The following is a 14,947-nucleotide window of genomic DNA, read 5'->3' as shown; positions in this document are numbered from 1 at the left end:
TTTCAGCTCAGGTCACGATCTTCTGGTTTGTGGGATCAAGTCCCATGTTGGGCTCTGCGCTGACAGAGTGGAGCCTGCTTGGGATTCTCTCTCTGCCCCATTGCCCTTCCCCTCCATTCTCTCTCTAAAAATAAATAAATAAACTTAAAAAAAAAAAAAAAAAAAAGAAATACAGGGGTGCATGGGTGGCTAAGTTGGTTACGTGTCCAACTTCAGCTCCGGTCATGATCTTGCAGTTTGTGAGGTCAAGCTCTGTGTCAGGCTCTGTGCTGAAAGCCTGCTTCAGATTCTGTGTCTCCCTTTCTCTCGCCCTCCCCGACTCATGCGCTGTCTCTCTCTCAAAAATAAACATTAAATTTTTTTAAGAAAATTTATTTAAAAAAAATACATATTTTCAAGCCATGAAAGCATCATTAAGGGTCCATCAATGGATAAAATGGATGAAGGAAATGTGATGTATATATACAACGGAATATTATTCAGCCATTAAAAAGGAAATCTTGCCACTTGTGACAACATGGATGGACCCTGAGGGCATTATGCTAAGTAAACTAAACCAGACAAAGACAAAAACCATATAATCTCACTTATATGTCAAATCTAAACAAAGACACAAATCGAACTCAGACAGAGAGAGCAGACTGGTAGTTGCCAGAGGCAAGGGTAAAGAGATGGGAAAAATGGATGAAGGAGGTCCAAAGGTACAAATTTCCAATTATAAAATAAATAAATCATGAGGATGTAATGTGCAGCATGAGGACTACAGTTAATAATACTGTATTGCGGGCCGCCTGGGTGGCTCAGTCGGTTGAGCATCCGACTTCGGTTCAGGTCATGATCTTGCGGTTTGTGGGTTCGACGCGGGGCCCTGTGACGGGCTCTGTGCTGGCAGCTCAGAGCCTGGAGCCTGCTTTGGATCCTGTGTTTCTCTCTTTCTCTGCCCTTCCCCCAATCATGCTTTGTCTCTCTGTCTCTGTCTCTCTGTCTCTCTCAAAAAGAAACATTAAAATAAATTTTTTTAAATAATACTGTATTGCAGGCCACCTGGGTGGCTTGGTCGGTTGAGCACCCAACTTCATTCAGCTCAGGTCACAATCTCACGATTTGTGAGTTCAAGTCCCATATCAGACTCTATGCCATCAGCATGAAGCCCACTTTGGATCCTGTGTTTCCCTCTCTCTCTACCCCTCCCCCATTCATGCTTTGTCTGTCTGTCTGTCTGTCTCTCTCTCCCTCTCTCTCAAAAAGAAACATTAAATTTTTTAAAATAATATTGTATTGCGGGCCACCTGGGTGGCTTGGTCGGTAAGTGTCCGACTTTGGCCCAGGTCATGATCTCGGGTTCCCCTGCATCAGACTGTCTGCTGTCAGCACAGAGCCTGCTTCAGATCCTCTGTCCCCCTCTCTTTGTGACCCTCCCCCACTCACACATACTCTCTCTCAAAAATAAGCATTAAAAAAAATAACAATACTGTATTCCATATTTGATTTTTTTTTTAATGTTTACTTATTTTTGAAGGAGAGGGAGACAGAGTGTGAGTGAGGGAGGGGCAGAGCGAGAGGGAAACACAGAATCCGAAGCAACCTCCGGGCTCCGAGCTGTCAGCACAGAGCCCGACGCGGGGCCCCGTGTTGAACCCACAAACTGCAAGATCATGACCTGAGCCAAAGTCGGATGCTCAACCGACTGAGCCACCCAGGCGCCCCTGTATTGCATATTTGAAAGCTGCTAAAAGTAAATCTTAAAGTTCTTATCACACACACAAATTCTATAATTATGTACAGTGATCGATATTAGCTAGACTTATTGTAGCGATCATTTTACAATGTATACACATATCAAACCGTTACCTTGCGCACCTGAGACTAACATTATGTCAACTATACCTCAATTAAAATATACATATTTTGTTGGTCTTCCTCTGGTTCCTGGCACAAAGCTCCTAAAACCTTTGGAATCTTTTGAGCAATCATGGTGACAGGAACATCTTTTGTTATTCATAATAAGCCCCCTTTCAACCACACCTGACTTCATATTAATTAAATGGCTGCCATGGGCTCCTTGACACCTACAGATTGGGGGCCATTGCCAGAGGAACCAACTATGTAACTAAATGGTGGAAACTACCAGCCCTACCCCTGACCTTGGGGGATGGAGACAGAGTTGGACCATCAATGGCCGATGATTTAATCAATCATGCCTACATAATGGAGGCTTCACAAAAACCCTAGGTTATGGGTTTGGAAAGATTTCCAGGTTGGTGAACATATCCTCGTGCCAGCAGGGTGGTGCACCCCAAACTCCTGGAGAAATGAAGCTTCTGCACATGGGATTCCCAGATCTCTCACACGTCTTCATCTGACTGCTCATGTGTATTCTTTATAATGTACTTTATAATAAACCAGTAAGTAAGTAAAGCATTTCATTGAGTTTTATAAGCCATTATATGGCAACCTCTGGAATCTGAGGAGGGGGTTAAAAACTCTCAATTTGAGGGGTGCCGGGGGGGCTCAGTCGGTTAAGCAGCTGACTTCAGCTCAGGTCATGATCTCCCAGTTCATGGGTTCAAGCCCCACGTCAGGCTCAGTGCTGACAGCTCAGAGCCTGGAGCTTGCTTTGGATTCTGTGTGTGTCTCTCTCTTTGCCCCTCCCCCACTCATGTGCTTGCTCTCTCTCTCTCTGTCAAAAATAAAAATAAACATTAAAAAAAATTTAAAAACTCCCAATTTGTAGCCAAGTTGAGCTGAAGTGTGGGTAACCTGGGGACCCACTACTTGTGACTGGCATCTTTAGTAGGGGGCAGGCTCATGGGACTGAACCTCTAACCTGAGGGTCTGTGCTAACTTGTAGACAGCATCAGAACTGAATTAAATTGCAGGACACCCATCGGGTATCTGCAGAAAATGAGAGAACTGCTTGATGTGGAAAATCCACATTTGGTATCAGAAGTGTTGTGAGCAAAAAACAGATCTTCGTAGTAATGGGTTAATGAGGACAAAGCTGATAGACACATTTGCAGACCAGTTTTTGAGTGAACATAGGTTTTCATTTCTCTTGGGTAAATATCTAGGAATGAAATAGCTGGATAGGGTGATTAGGTGTATGTTTAACTTTTTAAAAGAAACGGCTGAGGAGTTTTCTAAAATGATTGTAACATTTTACATTTCTACCAGCAGTTGATAAGAATTCCACATCTTTGCCAACACTTGGTATTATCAGGCTTTTAACACAGCCATTCTAATGGGTATATATAGGTAGTATCTCACTGTGGTTTTAATTTGTATTTGTCTGATGATTAATGATATCAATCACCTTTTCATGTGTTTATTAACCATTCATATATCTTTTGTTTTAAGAAGTTAATTGCCGAACTTAAGTTTCTTTGCATTTTATCTTATTTTATTTTTCTGCCATACTGCCAGCTTTTAAGTTTCATTTTAAAAGCATGTATTAATTTCTTACATACAGTGAAAGGTCTTTCTGGGATTATTCAGATGTGTTTAATTATTCCTCAGTATTATACCACTTAAATTGTTTTAATAAAAAATGGTATTTGGTAATGTTACTTCCTCCTAATTACTTTTCACTGAAATCTGTCTTTATTTTTATCATTTATTTATTCTTCCTGTAAACTTAAATTTTCTGGTCAAATTTCAAAAGAAATTCGGGATTCTGGCACAAATAAGGTTAACCAACTTTGGAAGCACACGTTTTTATTTGGTCATCACATTCAGGATCATAGTAAGACTTTCCATTTAAATCTTCTTTTTTATCTTTCAGTAAAATTTTATAATTTTCTTTATTGATTAGTCTTCTTTTTTTCAATTAAGGTACTTTGATCCAATAGTAAATGGAACATTTTCCACTATATTACCTTTTTATGTTATAGAAAAGTCACTAACTTTACCTTTTATCCAACTCTCATATGAATTCATATCTAAGTGTTTCATTTTCTCTTTTGTTTCAAGGTATAAGCATCCCGCCTGCAAATAATGTGAACTGTATCTCTTTTTCCATCAATCTTGCTTCCAATTCTGTTACGGTTTTATTATGTTGTCTTGAACTTGGCAATAACAAAAACAAAACAAAAAGTTAACTAATGGTGGTATTACAGAATCTTTATTTTATTCTCTTTTCACAGAAATGTCTCAGGCATTTCATTAAATAGCACGATATTGGCTATTGGTTTGGGTAGAAATTCTTTTTTTTTTTTTATTTTCTATTTTAACTAAAGTAATCTTCATCCTATTAAAGACATACTACCGTAAGGAATAAATATCGAGTTTTATCAGACTCTTCTGGTATCAGTTGAGATAATCATGTAGTTTTTAATATTTGAGCCCCTATCCATACATTTTATTCAACAGAGAAATTCTACCTGATTATGACATTGTTCTTTTAATACCCTGTTGAATGTGATTTGCTAGAATTTCATATTGGCTTCCCATAACTGAACGAGGTCTATAACTACTATTTTGGTGCTTTGTCTAATTTGTTATTGGCACAGAATGAACCGCGTAGCTGTCCATTTGTATGTAGGTATACTATGAAACAGTTTAACACAGAAAATGATTTCCTGGAGAGCCTGGAAGAATGTGTCTATAAAACTAGGTTTTTGTTTTGTTGGTTTTGAGGAAATGGGTTTGTAGTTCTCATAATTAAGGAAATGGAAAAGCTATTTGACTGTACAAGTATCTATTCACCTAGCAAGTATTTATTGAGTACCCATCTAGGCAGCAGGCCTTAGAGTTTCAATAGTGGGCAAAACAGCCATCAGTGCTACCCTCAGAGAGGCTGGGGGAAAAGAGACACAAATAGTCAGAATCATTGTTAACAGTATTAAGTATATGAAGAAAAGGTATAGGGAACTATGAACACATATGGCATAAATACCCAAACTAAGTCTGTGAAGACTAAGAGATATTTCCTCACGGACGTGAAATTTTTGAGTTGAAACTTAAAGATACATAGAAATTAACTGTTCAAAACAAGGGAAACCGCATTCTGGGCAAAATAAATAGGAGGTACAAAGGTCCTACAGCGAAAGAAGACTGTGCATGAGACAAACAGAAACATCAGTCAGCCCAGGGCGCAGGAACCAAAGGAGTAAGGCCACAGGGCTGGAGAGGCAGGCAGACGTCAAAGGATTTGAAGGCAAGCAGAAGGTATTTTTACCTTAAGAACAATGGAGGCTAGTTAAGGGAACTTCAAATAGAGGAGCACAATCATATTCTTCTACTCCGCTCGTTGATTTTTATGCTTTACATTTGCTAGGAAATTTTAGATTTCATCAAGATGTCTAAGAATAGTACCATAAAACTTGCAAAGCAGTCTCATAATTTTTTAGATCTCTTCCCAATTTATAGTATTCCTTTTTAGTCTGTAAAGTCATTTCCTTTTTATTTTATTTTTTATTTTTTTGGATTTGCTACAGGTTCTCCTGTATTTTATTGGGATTTTGTAAGAAATCCATTCTTGGCCCCTACTTTCACTTGCTCAGTAAGGAACGAACAAAGTAAAAATTCCTGCCATCTTCTTTGGGGGTAGTGAGGAAAACGACCTCTTTGTGTCCTCGAGCAAAAGTTCTTCACTAAATCTTTCTCATCTTGGGTTTTCTTTTGTCCTGTTCTCTTTGTTTCTCCCTCATCTGCATTATCCTCCTTATTTTTAGTTCTGTGCCATTTTGCTGAATTGGCAGATCACCCTCCAGCCTGTATAATCCTACTCAAATCAACAGAAGAAAAAAAAATACACAACTACTGCCTTTGTGACTCTCCTATTGTCATTGTTAAGCTATTACAGCAGTGCTTCTAAGAGACTGTCCTGTATCAGAAGTCATTGCAACAGGCTTCGGTGTACCTTTAAAGATTAAAGAAAAAAGAGGGGCACCTAGGTGGCTCAGTCAGTTAAGCATCAGGTCATGATCTCACAGCTCTTGGGTTCGAGCCCTGCATAGGGCTCTGTGCTGACGGCTAAGAGCCTGGAACCTGCTTGGGATTTTGTGTCTCCCACTCTCTGCCCCTCACCCGCTCACATTCTGTCTCTCTCAAAAATCAACAAACATTAAAAAATTTTTTTAAAGAAAAAAGAGAGTACCTTTATGGTCAAGGTAAAACTCACAGTACTGCATCTGCATTATAACGTCTTTTAATTTTTTTTTAATGTTTATTTATTTTTGAGAGAGAGAGCATGAGCAGGGGAGGAGCAGAGACAGAGAGGGAGACACAGAATCTGAAACAGGCTCCAGGCTCTGAGCTGTCAGCACAGAGCCCAACGCGGGGCTCGAACTCACAAACCGTGAGATCATGACCTGAGCCAAAGCCAGACGCTCAACCGACTGAGCCACCCAGGCGCCCCAACATCATAACGTCTCTTAATAGTATCTAAGAAGAGGTCAAGCAATTAAAAAATAACATTTTCAGAGGACAGTGAGATTTCAGTGTGTGTGAACGTGTATGCCCAGAAACTAATCCAGCAGAATTAACACATCAATACTTGGGTAATGTAATGTCCAAATGGAACAGTTACAGAGAGATCTTTTGGAGAGGTTATCAATCCTCCAAACAGACTTCAGATTACAATTTTGCAATGAGGCAGTCAACTGCCCTAAAAGCCAAAATGAAGTGATGCCAAGTGACTTCATTGCACTTTAATTCCCAAACAGAATCCCTTATAGCTACACACTCTGACCACCTAAAAATTGCACCAGATCTCCAGGATTGGAACATTACTTCAGTTAGTGCTAACTATACTCAGTTTACCTCCTGTCTCTCTCATTCCTTCCGCTCTCATCCCTTCCCTGAAAGGGGAAGTTGGGAGAAACAAGCAAGGTCCTCTTTTGCAGGAAAATGAGAAATCAACAGTTTCTAGTTCTGCTCAGGAAAAAAAGGCACGGCGAGCTCTCTCTCCTTTCTGTAAGCAAAGACTATCCCTCCAGAGCAAAAAATGATTTCAGTATGTCTGTAATTGGCTATTCTTATGAAATGGAAGAATACTTCAGAATCCCTATTGCGAGCTAAGAAAGTAATCCTGGAGAAATATTCATTATCTATCCATTCTCATTTCTGTTTAACCAGTTGGGGGACTGAGAATGGGGGATGGTCAGAGACAAAAAAACTACTGTGTATAGACACACTACTCTGGCAGTTAAGATCAGGTTTATTTCTACTATGTGCTTATGTTCTCATAGAAAATGTACAGAAATAGAGAAGAAAATGCTAGAGAATAAAGAGCACCCACAATCCCACGATACAAAGGAAACATTACCTGGGATGATTTTCTTCTGCTCAATCCCCAGGGGAATACAGCTGCTTGAATGTACTGCCCACCTCCACCTCAAAAACACCTCTTTAAATGATGTCTATTTCTTTACAAGGGGCAAAAATCTCAAGTGAAACACTGTTCCTGTAGTGATCTTCATTATAACACTTTCAGGAACACTGGTATCAAAAAGTGAGCCTTATGGAACCTCATAAATGAAAGAGGGAAATTTTTTGAAGGCATATAATACTGTACACAACTTTTAAAGACTTAAAAATCTACAGAGTTTTGGCTATTCTCTAAAAAAAAATATACATTACAAAAAGTATTTCAAGAAGATAAAGAATATCTGAAGAGACCCAAAGCCAGAGATTGGAAAAAGTAAGTCGCTTATCTATATACCCTCAGAGTCATTTAGGATGAGCTCATTTTTAGAGGTGAAAGCCTAAAATAATCCTTATATAAAGTCAATCAGTTCATTCTACAGACTGACCTAATCCTGATAACAAAACTTAATAAAAATAGCCTCTCTAAATACGAAAGCTAAACCAATTTCACTTATGCAGATACACTTTTCTTTACAAAGAAAAAAAATCTGGGGTGCCTGGGTGGCTCAGTCGGTTAAGCCACTGACTTCGGCTCAGGTCATGATCTCGCGGTCCATGAGTTCGAGCCCCGCATCGGGCTCTGTGCTGACAGCCCAGAGCCTGGAGAACTGTTTCGGATTCTGTGTCTCCCTCTTTCTCTCTCCTCCCCTGCTCATGCTCTGTCTCTCTCTTCTCAAAAAATAAATAAACGTTAAAAAATTTTTTTTAAAAATCAGCAAATTGAATGTAGATATTAACTAAATTGATTGAAAGGAATAATATATTTGTAAATAATTCACCCAGAATTTCCAAGTTATTCTGGATGGATATCCTTCCAATTGTTTAGAAAGTATAACCCCAAAATGTTACAATGATGAAAAATGAAATCCAACCCCATAATCTTCTAGATAGGTTATCTGGTCTTTTCTTAATATTAGGGGACTTAAGGATTGAAGCCTACACACACACACACACACACACACACACACACACACACGAAATGTAATACAACACTTCCAAAGTATTCATTTCCTGCCCCAACACGGACTAAACGAGGGTACTCATGACTCACACCTTATCTGCAATGCTACTGTGATGTCGTTCGCATCCATCACTCACCATCACTCCCTCCTTACCCATTTTATTTGGCCCAGGCACCTATGTCAGCACCAATCCATTAACATCCAATATGTCACATTATTGCCACCTGCTGCTGCAAAATGTTCTTCTTCTCTTAAGCAACTAACGTAACATTTAAAAATGCATTTGGGGGCACCAGGGTGGCTCAGTCGGTTAAGTGTCCGACTTCAGGTCAGGTCATGATCTCACCGCTTGTGAGTTCAAGCCCTGCATCAGGTTCTGTGCTGACAGCTCAAGGCCTGGAGCCTGCTTCCGATTCTGTACCTCCCTCTCTCTCTGCTCCTCCCCCACTTGCACTCTGTCTCTCTCTTTTAAAAATAAACATTAAAAATTTTTTACAAATGCATTTAGGGGCACCTGGGTGGCTCAGTTGGTTGGGGATCCAACTTCGGCTCAGGTCATGATCTCACAGCTTGTGGGTTGGAGCCCCGCATCAGGCTCTGTGCTGACAGCTCGGAACCTGGAGCCTGCTTGGTATTCTGTGTCTCCCTCTCTCTCTGCCCTTCCCCCACTCATGCTCTGTCTCAAAAATAAATAAACAGGAAAAAAAAAATGCACTTGGATTGGGGCACCTGGCTGGCTCAGTCAGTAGGGCGTGCGACTCTCAATCTCAGGGTTGGGAGTTCAAGCCCCACATTGGGCACAGAGATTACTTAATAAATAATAATTAACAAAATGTATTTGGATCATGATACCGTAAATCATTACTTTAAAAGAAATGAGGGCTACCTATATGAAGAAACATCATAGTAATCTGAGCAGGCATGTCATAGTAACCTAAGGGCTAGGACATTAGTTTGCAAGACATCATCCCTACCAACAGATGAGGGAAAGAACACAGATGTAGTACCATACACAGATTATTAATCAGTTAAAACAACTTTTCCCACCCGTGATATAAGAGAACACTGACAATTCTACTCTTTCAACCTCAGGGACACTGGTGACAAGTAATGTTAAAGGAGAAGAATGGGCGGAGATCGGCCAGTCACTTCAACTCCCAGGCAGCAGCTTGAGTAAAGAAAGGACCTTTACTACAGTGATCACGCTACACCATGCACAAGGCCTATTCTAACATTAAAACCTAATCCTGGGGCGCCTGGGTGGCTCGGTCAGTTAAGCATCTGACTCTTGATTTCGGCTCAGGTCATGATCTCATGGTTTGTGAGATCAAGCCCTGCACTGGGCTCTGCACAGACAGGGTGGAGCCTGCTTTGGGTTCTCTCCCTCTCCTCTCTTCTCTCTGCCCTTCCCCGGCTCATGCTGTCTCTCAAAAGTAAATAAGCAACAACAACCAAAACCCTGAATCCTTATTCTTATATACATCCTCAAGAAGTATTTGAGAATATTAGTCAAATCAGCTGTATATGCTCACATAGAAAATCAACAAAAAGCCCAACTATGATTTTCAGTACAGAGAATCATTCACAGTGCTCTAATTGCCTTTTCTCCACACTACTGCCTCAAAAGAAGCTTCTTGGCTGTATTTCAGTCCAACTGAAGAAAATGATTAAATGCATTATTTGCTCATTCTTTACCAGTATTTGTCTACTTAAAATATAGTGAATACTACCAAAACTAGCACCAGACTTATCTCCTATTATAGCTTATTTTCATTTTTAGTCACTTAAAGTTCCAATACCCATTTATGTGAACCTACCAAAATGCTACATTTGCATATTTTAAAAGGAAAGACTTAAAAGGCTATTTTCAACTACACTTCTAACCCTATTAGAATCAGTGTAAATAGGGGCGCCTGGGTGGCTCAGTCAGCTAAGCGGCCGACTTCGGCTCAGGTCATGATCTCGCGGTCTGTGAGTTCGAGCCCCGTGTCGGGCTCTGTGCTGACAGTTCAGAGCCTGGAGCCCATTTCAGATTCTGTGTCTCCCTCTCTCTGAGCCTCCCCCGTTCATGCTGTGTCTCTCTCTGTCTCAAAAATAAACGTTAAAAAATAAAAATTAAAAAAAAAAAAGAATCCGTGTAAATATACTGACAAGAGAATTGTCCTTTCACAATCAACATAAACAAAGAAAGAAAAAGTAAGTGTTCTGTGAGCTTAAGCACTTTGCCTTAAATATTTAAAAATAGTAGTTCTCACATTTATTTAGGTGATGGAGTACCAGAACCATTTATGAAACATTTACATGTGTAATTTTTTAAAGAATATTTAATTTTAAGTATCTGGAGCTGGTGTGATTAATAGGTTTCAATTATTTAATAATAGTTCTAAAAGAAAATGTAAATTGAATCCATTTTCTGAAAACTGGAAAATAATTATTACTTCATTAATTTATCGTCATAAGCGAACTCACTTATCTTAGCAATCGTTTCTCCCTCCGCCTCCCCCAGAATGGCTATCCACAAAAGACACACAATACCAAGTGTTGGTGAGGATATGGAGAAACTGGACTCCTCATACACTGCACTGCCGGCGGGAACACAAGGTGCTGCGGCCACTTTGGAAAACAGTCTAGCAGGTTCTCAAATGGCTAAACACAGACGTACCACTGTATTCAGCAATTCTGCCACTAGGTATAGATCCAAGAGAACAGAAAACACATACTCACATACAAACTTGTATAACAGCATTATGCATAATAGTCAAGAAGGAGAACTGCTCACTTTCCTCCTGTATTATACTGTAGATTCCTTGAGTCTGGGGGTTAATATCTTTGTATTCCTCACAATGCTGTGGACATAAATGTCCATCAACTGGTGAATGGATGAACACAATGTGAAAGCCACACAGCGGAACGTGATCCCACTCTGAAAAGGAATGAAGAGCTAATACTTTGCTAAGACAATGCATGAACCTTGGAAACACGCTAAGTGAAAGAAGCCCAGACACAAAAGGCCACATATTGTAGAAACCCACATGAAATGCCCAGAAGAGGTCAACCGATAGGGACAAACAGATTACTGGTTGCCAGGGACTCGGCAAAGATAAGAAAGGCAAGTTCTTGCTAGTGAACATCAGTCTCTTTGTGGGGTGGTAAAAAGTCTCCTGGAATTATAGATTGGTGATAGCCACACAACTTTGTGGATATACTAAAAGCACTGAATCGCACACTATTAAAAGGTTAATTTTACTATATATAATTATAGCTCAATTTTTTAAAGTATTGAACAAACATACAAAAAGTACAGGTGGTAACACTTACAGAGATATTAAATGAAGCCTCTTTTAAATATTTTATCTATCATGAAACTTGCTCACCCATATGCCTGGTACGTATGTGTTTATGACATAAACATTTTTATTACAAGTAACGTCACAACTAGTAACCCATAACTTTTACCACGTTTCAATGTACCCATCAAAAGTTTAGATTAAAAAAGACTTAAAAAGAAGTGCTGCAAATGAAAACAAAACCAAGTAAGGGATTAAACCAATTACCCACACTATTCCCTTAGTGTGGTTCATGAATCACTGGTAAATTTTGAGCACCGTAAAAGATCCCGATCCCAGACTGACTTACACAAGGTAAATATCATAACTTTTGGACACCGATTTCTACCAACAAGTCAATGACTGTTTGTTTTTATTCTGTACCACAATAAATGTCTAAAACCTAATACTGAAGCTTTTGCTAGGTCTCAATTCTATCAATTCCCTTCTGGAAAAAAAAAATTCTACAGGAACTCAGAACAACTGCATGTGATAACTTAAGATCTTACTAACTCAAATTAATATTACTGGAGGACTGTATGAATTATTACTACATTAAAATAATAATGTGTGAATTATTAATATACTAAAATAATCTTACTATTCCTACTACACAGAGTAATTCACTTTAATCCTAGCAAAGTATACTGAATTGCCAAGCCAGCATCTGCCTTGGTCTAAAGTCAACAACTATTCTCCAAGCAGTTATTTCCACAGTATTGTGAGGAATACAAAGATATTAACCCCCAGATTCAAGGAATCTATAGTATAATACAGGAGGAAAGTGAGCAGGTAATATAAACTGGGGACAGACTATCAATGTTGAGAATCTTACAGTTTAACCTATATGAGGAAACCATTAAGGGATGTGAATCATCGACTCCTATGTTAGGCAAGCAGAGTACAGGTACAGGAAGACCAGCCGGGAGACTCACACAACAGTCCGGATGCTAAGGATGGAGAATCTAAATTAAATAATGGCAGGGGAAGGACAGATGAGGAAAGGCTCCTGCATCTTATTTATAAGGTAGAACCAACGGGATTTGGGTGGCTGCATAGAGAGGAGGCAATGTCACTTAGAAGTTAAGGCTTGCATAGGATTTGAAAACACATTCCTGGGTTAGAGGTTTGGCCCTGACCCATTTCAGCTGTTGATGTCGGGCAAGGACTTCATGTCTACGGGTTTCCGTTTCCTCTGTAAAATGGAGATAATAATAGTGTCTACATGTCATAGGGTTGTTGTAATGATTGAATACATGTAAAGCCTGCTACATAGAATGACAAGGTTAACCGTAATCTCACAGACCATGACAGGAAATACAGGAAGAACTGTAAATGGGGATAAGCATGGAGATTAGCTAAGTATACTAGATTTCTGCTTGGGCCCCACAGACAGAATCTGTAAGTCTAGAGAATGGTGAAGGCCACAACAGGATTTGTGGAAGTAAATTAAAATATAACGAAAAATTTCCAGCTATGAAAGGCCTTGAACACCATGCTACAGGATTTGGACTTAATAAAAAACCTACTGTCTCCTAAATATAGAGTTCGGAGTTTATCTACTGTATCATGCTATTTATTTCCCAGGTGAGAAAACTAAGACCCGCAAAATGAAGAGACATCCCAAAAGTCACACCACTCATTGATATACATGGTATAAGCATGTTAATAGATTAAACGCTGGCTCTCTACTCCTCCCCATTCAACAGAGAGCCGCATCTTCTGACGCCAATACCAGCCAAGTCCCCAAGACATGATGGTGAAGGTTGGAGTAAACAGATTTGGCCGTCCAGGGCGCCTGTTCACCTGGGCTGCTTTTAACCCTGGCAAAGTAGATATGTCACCACCAATTGTCCCTTCATTCTCCTCAACTATATGCTCTACCTATTCCAGTATGATTCCAGCCATGGCAAATTCAATGGCACAGTCAAAGCTGAGGATGGCTAAACTTTTCCCCAACGGACAGCCCATCTCCTCTTCCAGGAGTGAGATCACACCAACATCAAATAGGGTGATGCTGGTGCTGAGTATGCGGTCGAGTCTTCACCACCATGGAGAAGGCTGGGGCTCACTTGAAGGGTGGGCCCAAGAGGGTCATCATCTCTGCCCCTTCTCCTGATGCTCCCATGTTTGTGATGGGCATGAACCACGAGAAGTATGGTAACTCTCTCAAGATTGTCAGCAATGCCTCTTGCACCACTAACAGCGTGGCTCCTCTGGCCAAGGTAATCTTGATAACTTTGGCAACATGGAAGGACTCATGACTCATGACTCCATGCCATCACTGCCACCCAGAAGACCATGGACGGCCCCTCTGGAAAGCCGTGGCATGACAGCTCAGGGGCCACCCAGATCATCATCCCTGCTTCTACTGGCACTGCCACGGTGTAAGAAAGGTCATCCGTGAACGTAACAGGAAGCTCACAGGCATGGCCTTCTGTGTCCCTACCCCCAATGTGTCAGTCATGGATCTGAACTTCTGCCTAGGAAAAGCTGCCAAACACCACGACATCAGCAAAGAGGGGAAGCAGGCACTAGAGGGCTCCTTTAAGGGCATCCTGGACTACACTGAGGACGAGGTTGTCTCCTGCAACTTTAATAAGTGACACTCTTCCACCTCTGATGCTGAGGCTGCATTGCTCTCAATGACCACTTTGTCATGTTCTTTTCCAGGTATGGCAAATAAATTTGGCTCAGCCACCAGGTGGTGGGCCTTATGGTCCACATGGCCTCCAAGGAATAAGAGCCCCTTGGACCACCAGCCCCAGCAACACCAAGAGGTGAAGAGAGGCCCCCAGCTGCTGGGGAGTCCTTGCACCAACTCATCCCCCAACACAGTGAGACTCTCCCGACCTCTACAGTTTCTAGCCCAGACCCCCTTGAAGAAGGGGAGGGGCTTGGGGAGTCCTACCTTGCCAAGTACCATCAATAAAGTATATTGTCCACAGGCAAGAAAAAAAAAAAAATTAAATGCTATTCATACTCTTCATTTGCTTAACAAAACTGAATCCTTAAATGAAACTTCCTTCGCTCTCCATCGTTATGGTAATGGAAAATTTGAAAGTACTGGCATAAAAATTAAAAGGATTTAATGCAATGAAGTAATGATGTTTATAACATAGGCTTTCAACAAATGTCATTAAATCTCTTCTTTAAAAAATAAGCAAGTACAGAATTTTAGGAAAAATTATTTCACTGAGGATATGATCAATTTTTATGTATCTTATTTTGAAATTAAAAGAATTTTTAGTATAGTTGACAAATTTTATATTTTATTCTTTTTAAGTTTAT

The 14,947-nt window shown here is 40.2% G+C and overlaps 1 protein-coding gene and 1 pseudogene across 3 annotated transcripts in view; one reads left to right on the top strand and one right to left on the bottom strand.

Annotated features, from left to right (window-relative positions):
- MAGI3 (membrane associated guanylate kinase, WW and PDZ domain containing 3) overlaps window positions 1–14,947 on the bottom strand; it is a 248,229-nt gene that overhangs the window by 170,530 nt on the left and 62,752 nt on the right. The window lies entirely within an intron of this gene.
- LOC123598479 lies at window positions 12,650–14,558 on the top strand (annotated as a pseudogene).

The sequence above is a fragment of the Leopardus geoffroyi genome, chromosome C1 (assembly GCF_018350155.1).
Source record: "Leopardus geoffroyi isolate Oge1 chromosome C1, O.geoffroyi_Oge1_pat1.0, whole genome shotgun sequence".
Taxonomy (NCBI): Eukaryota; Metazoa; Chordata; class Mammalia; order Carnivora; family Felidae; genus Leopardus; species Leopardus geoffroyi.
The sequence above is the reverse complement of the archived record's forward strand: the minus strand, read 5'-3'. Positions and strand labels throughout refer to the sequence as shown.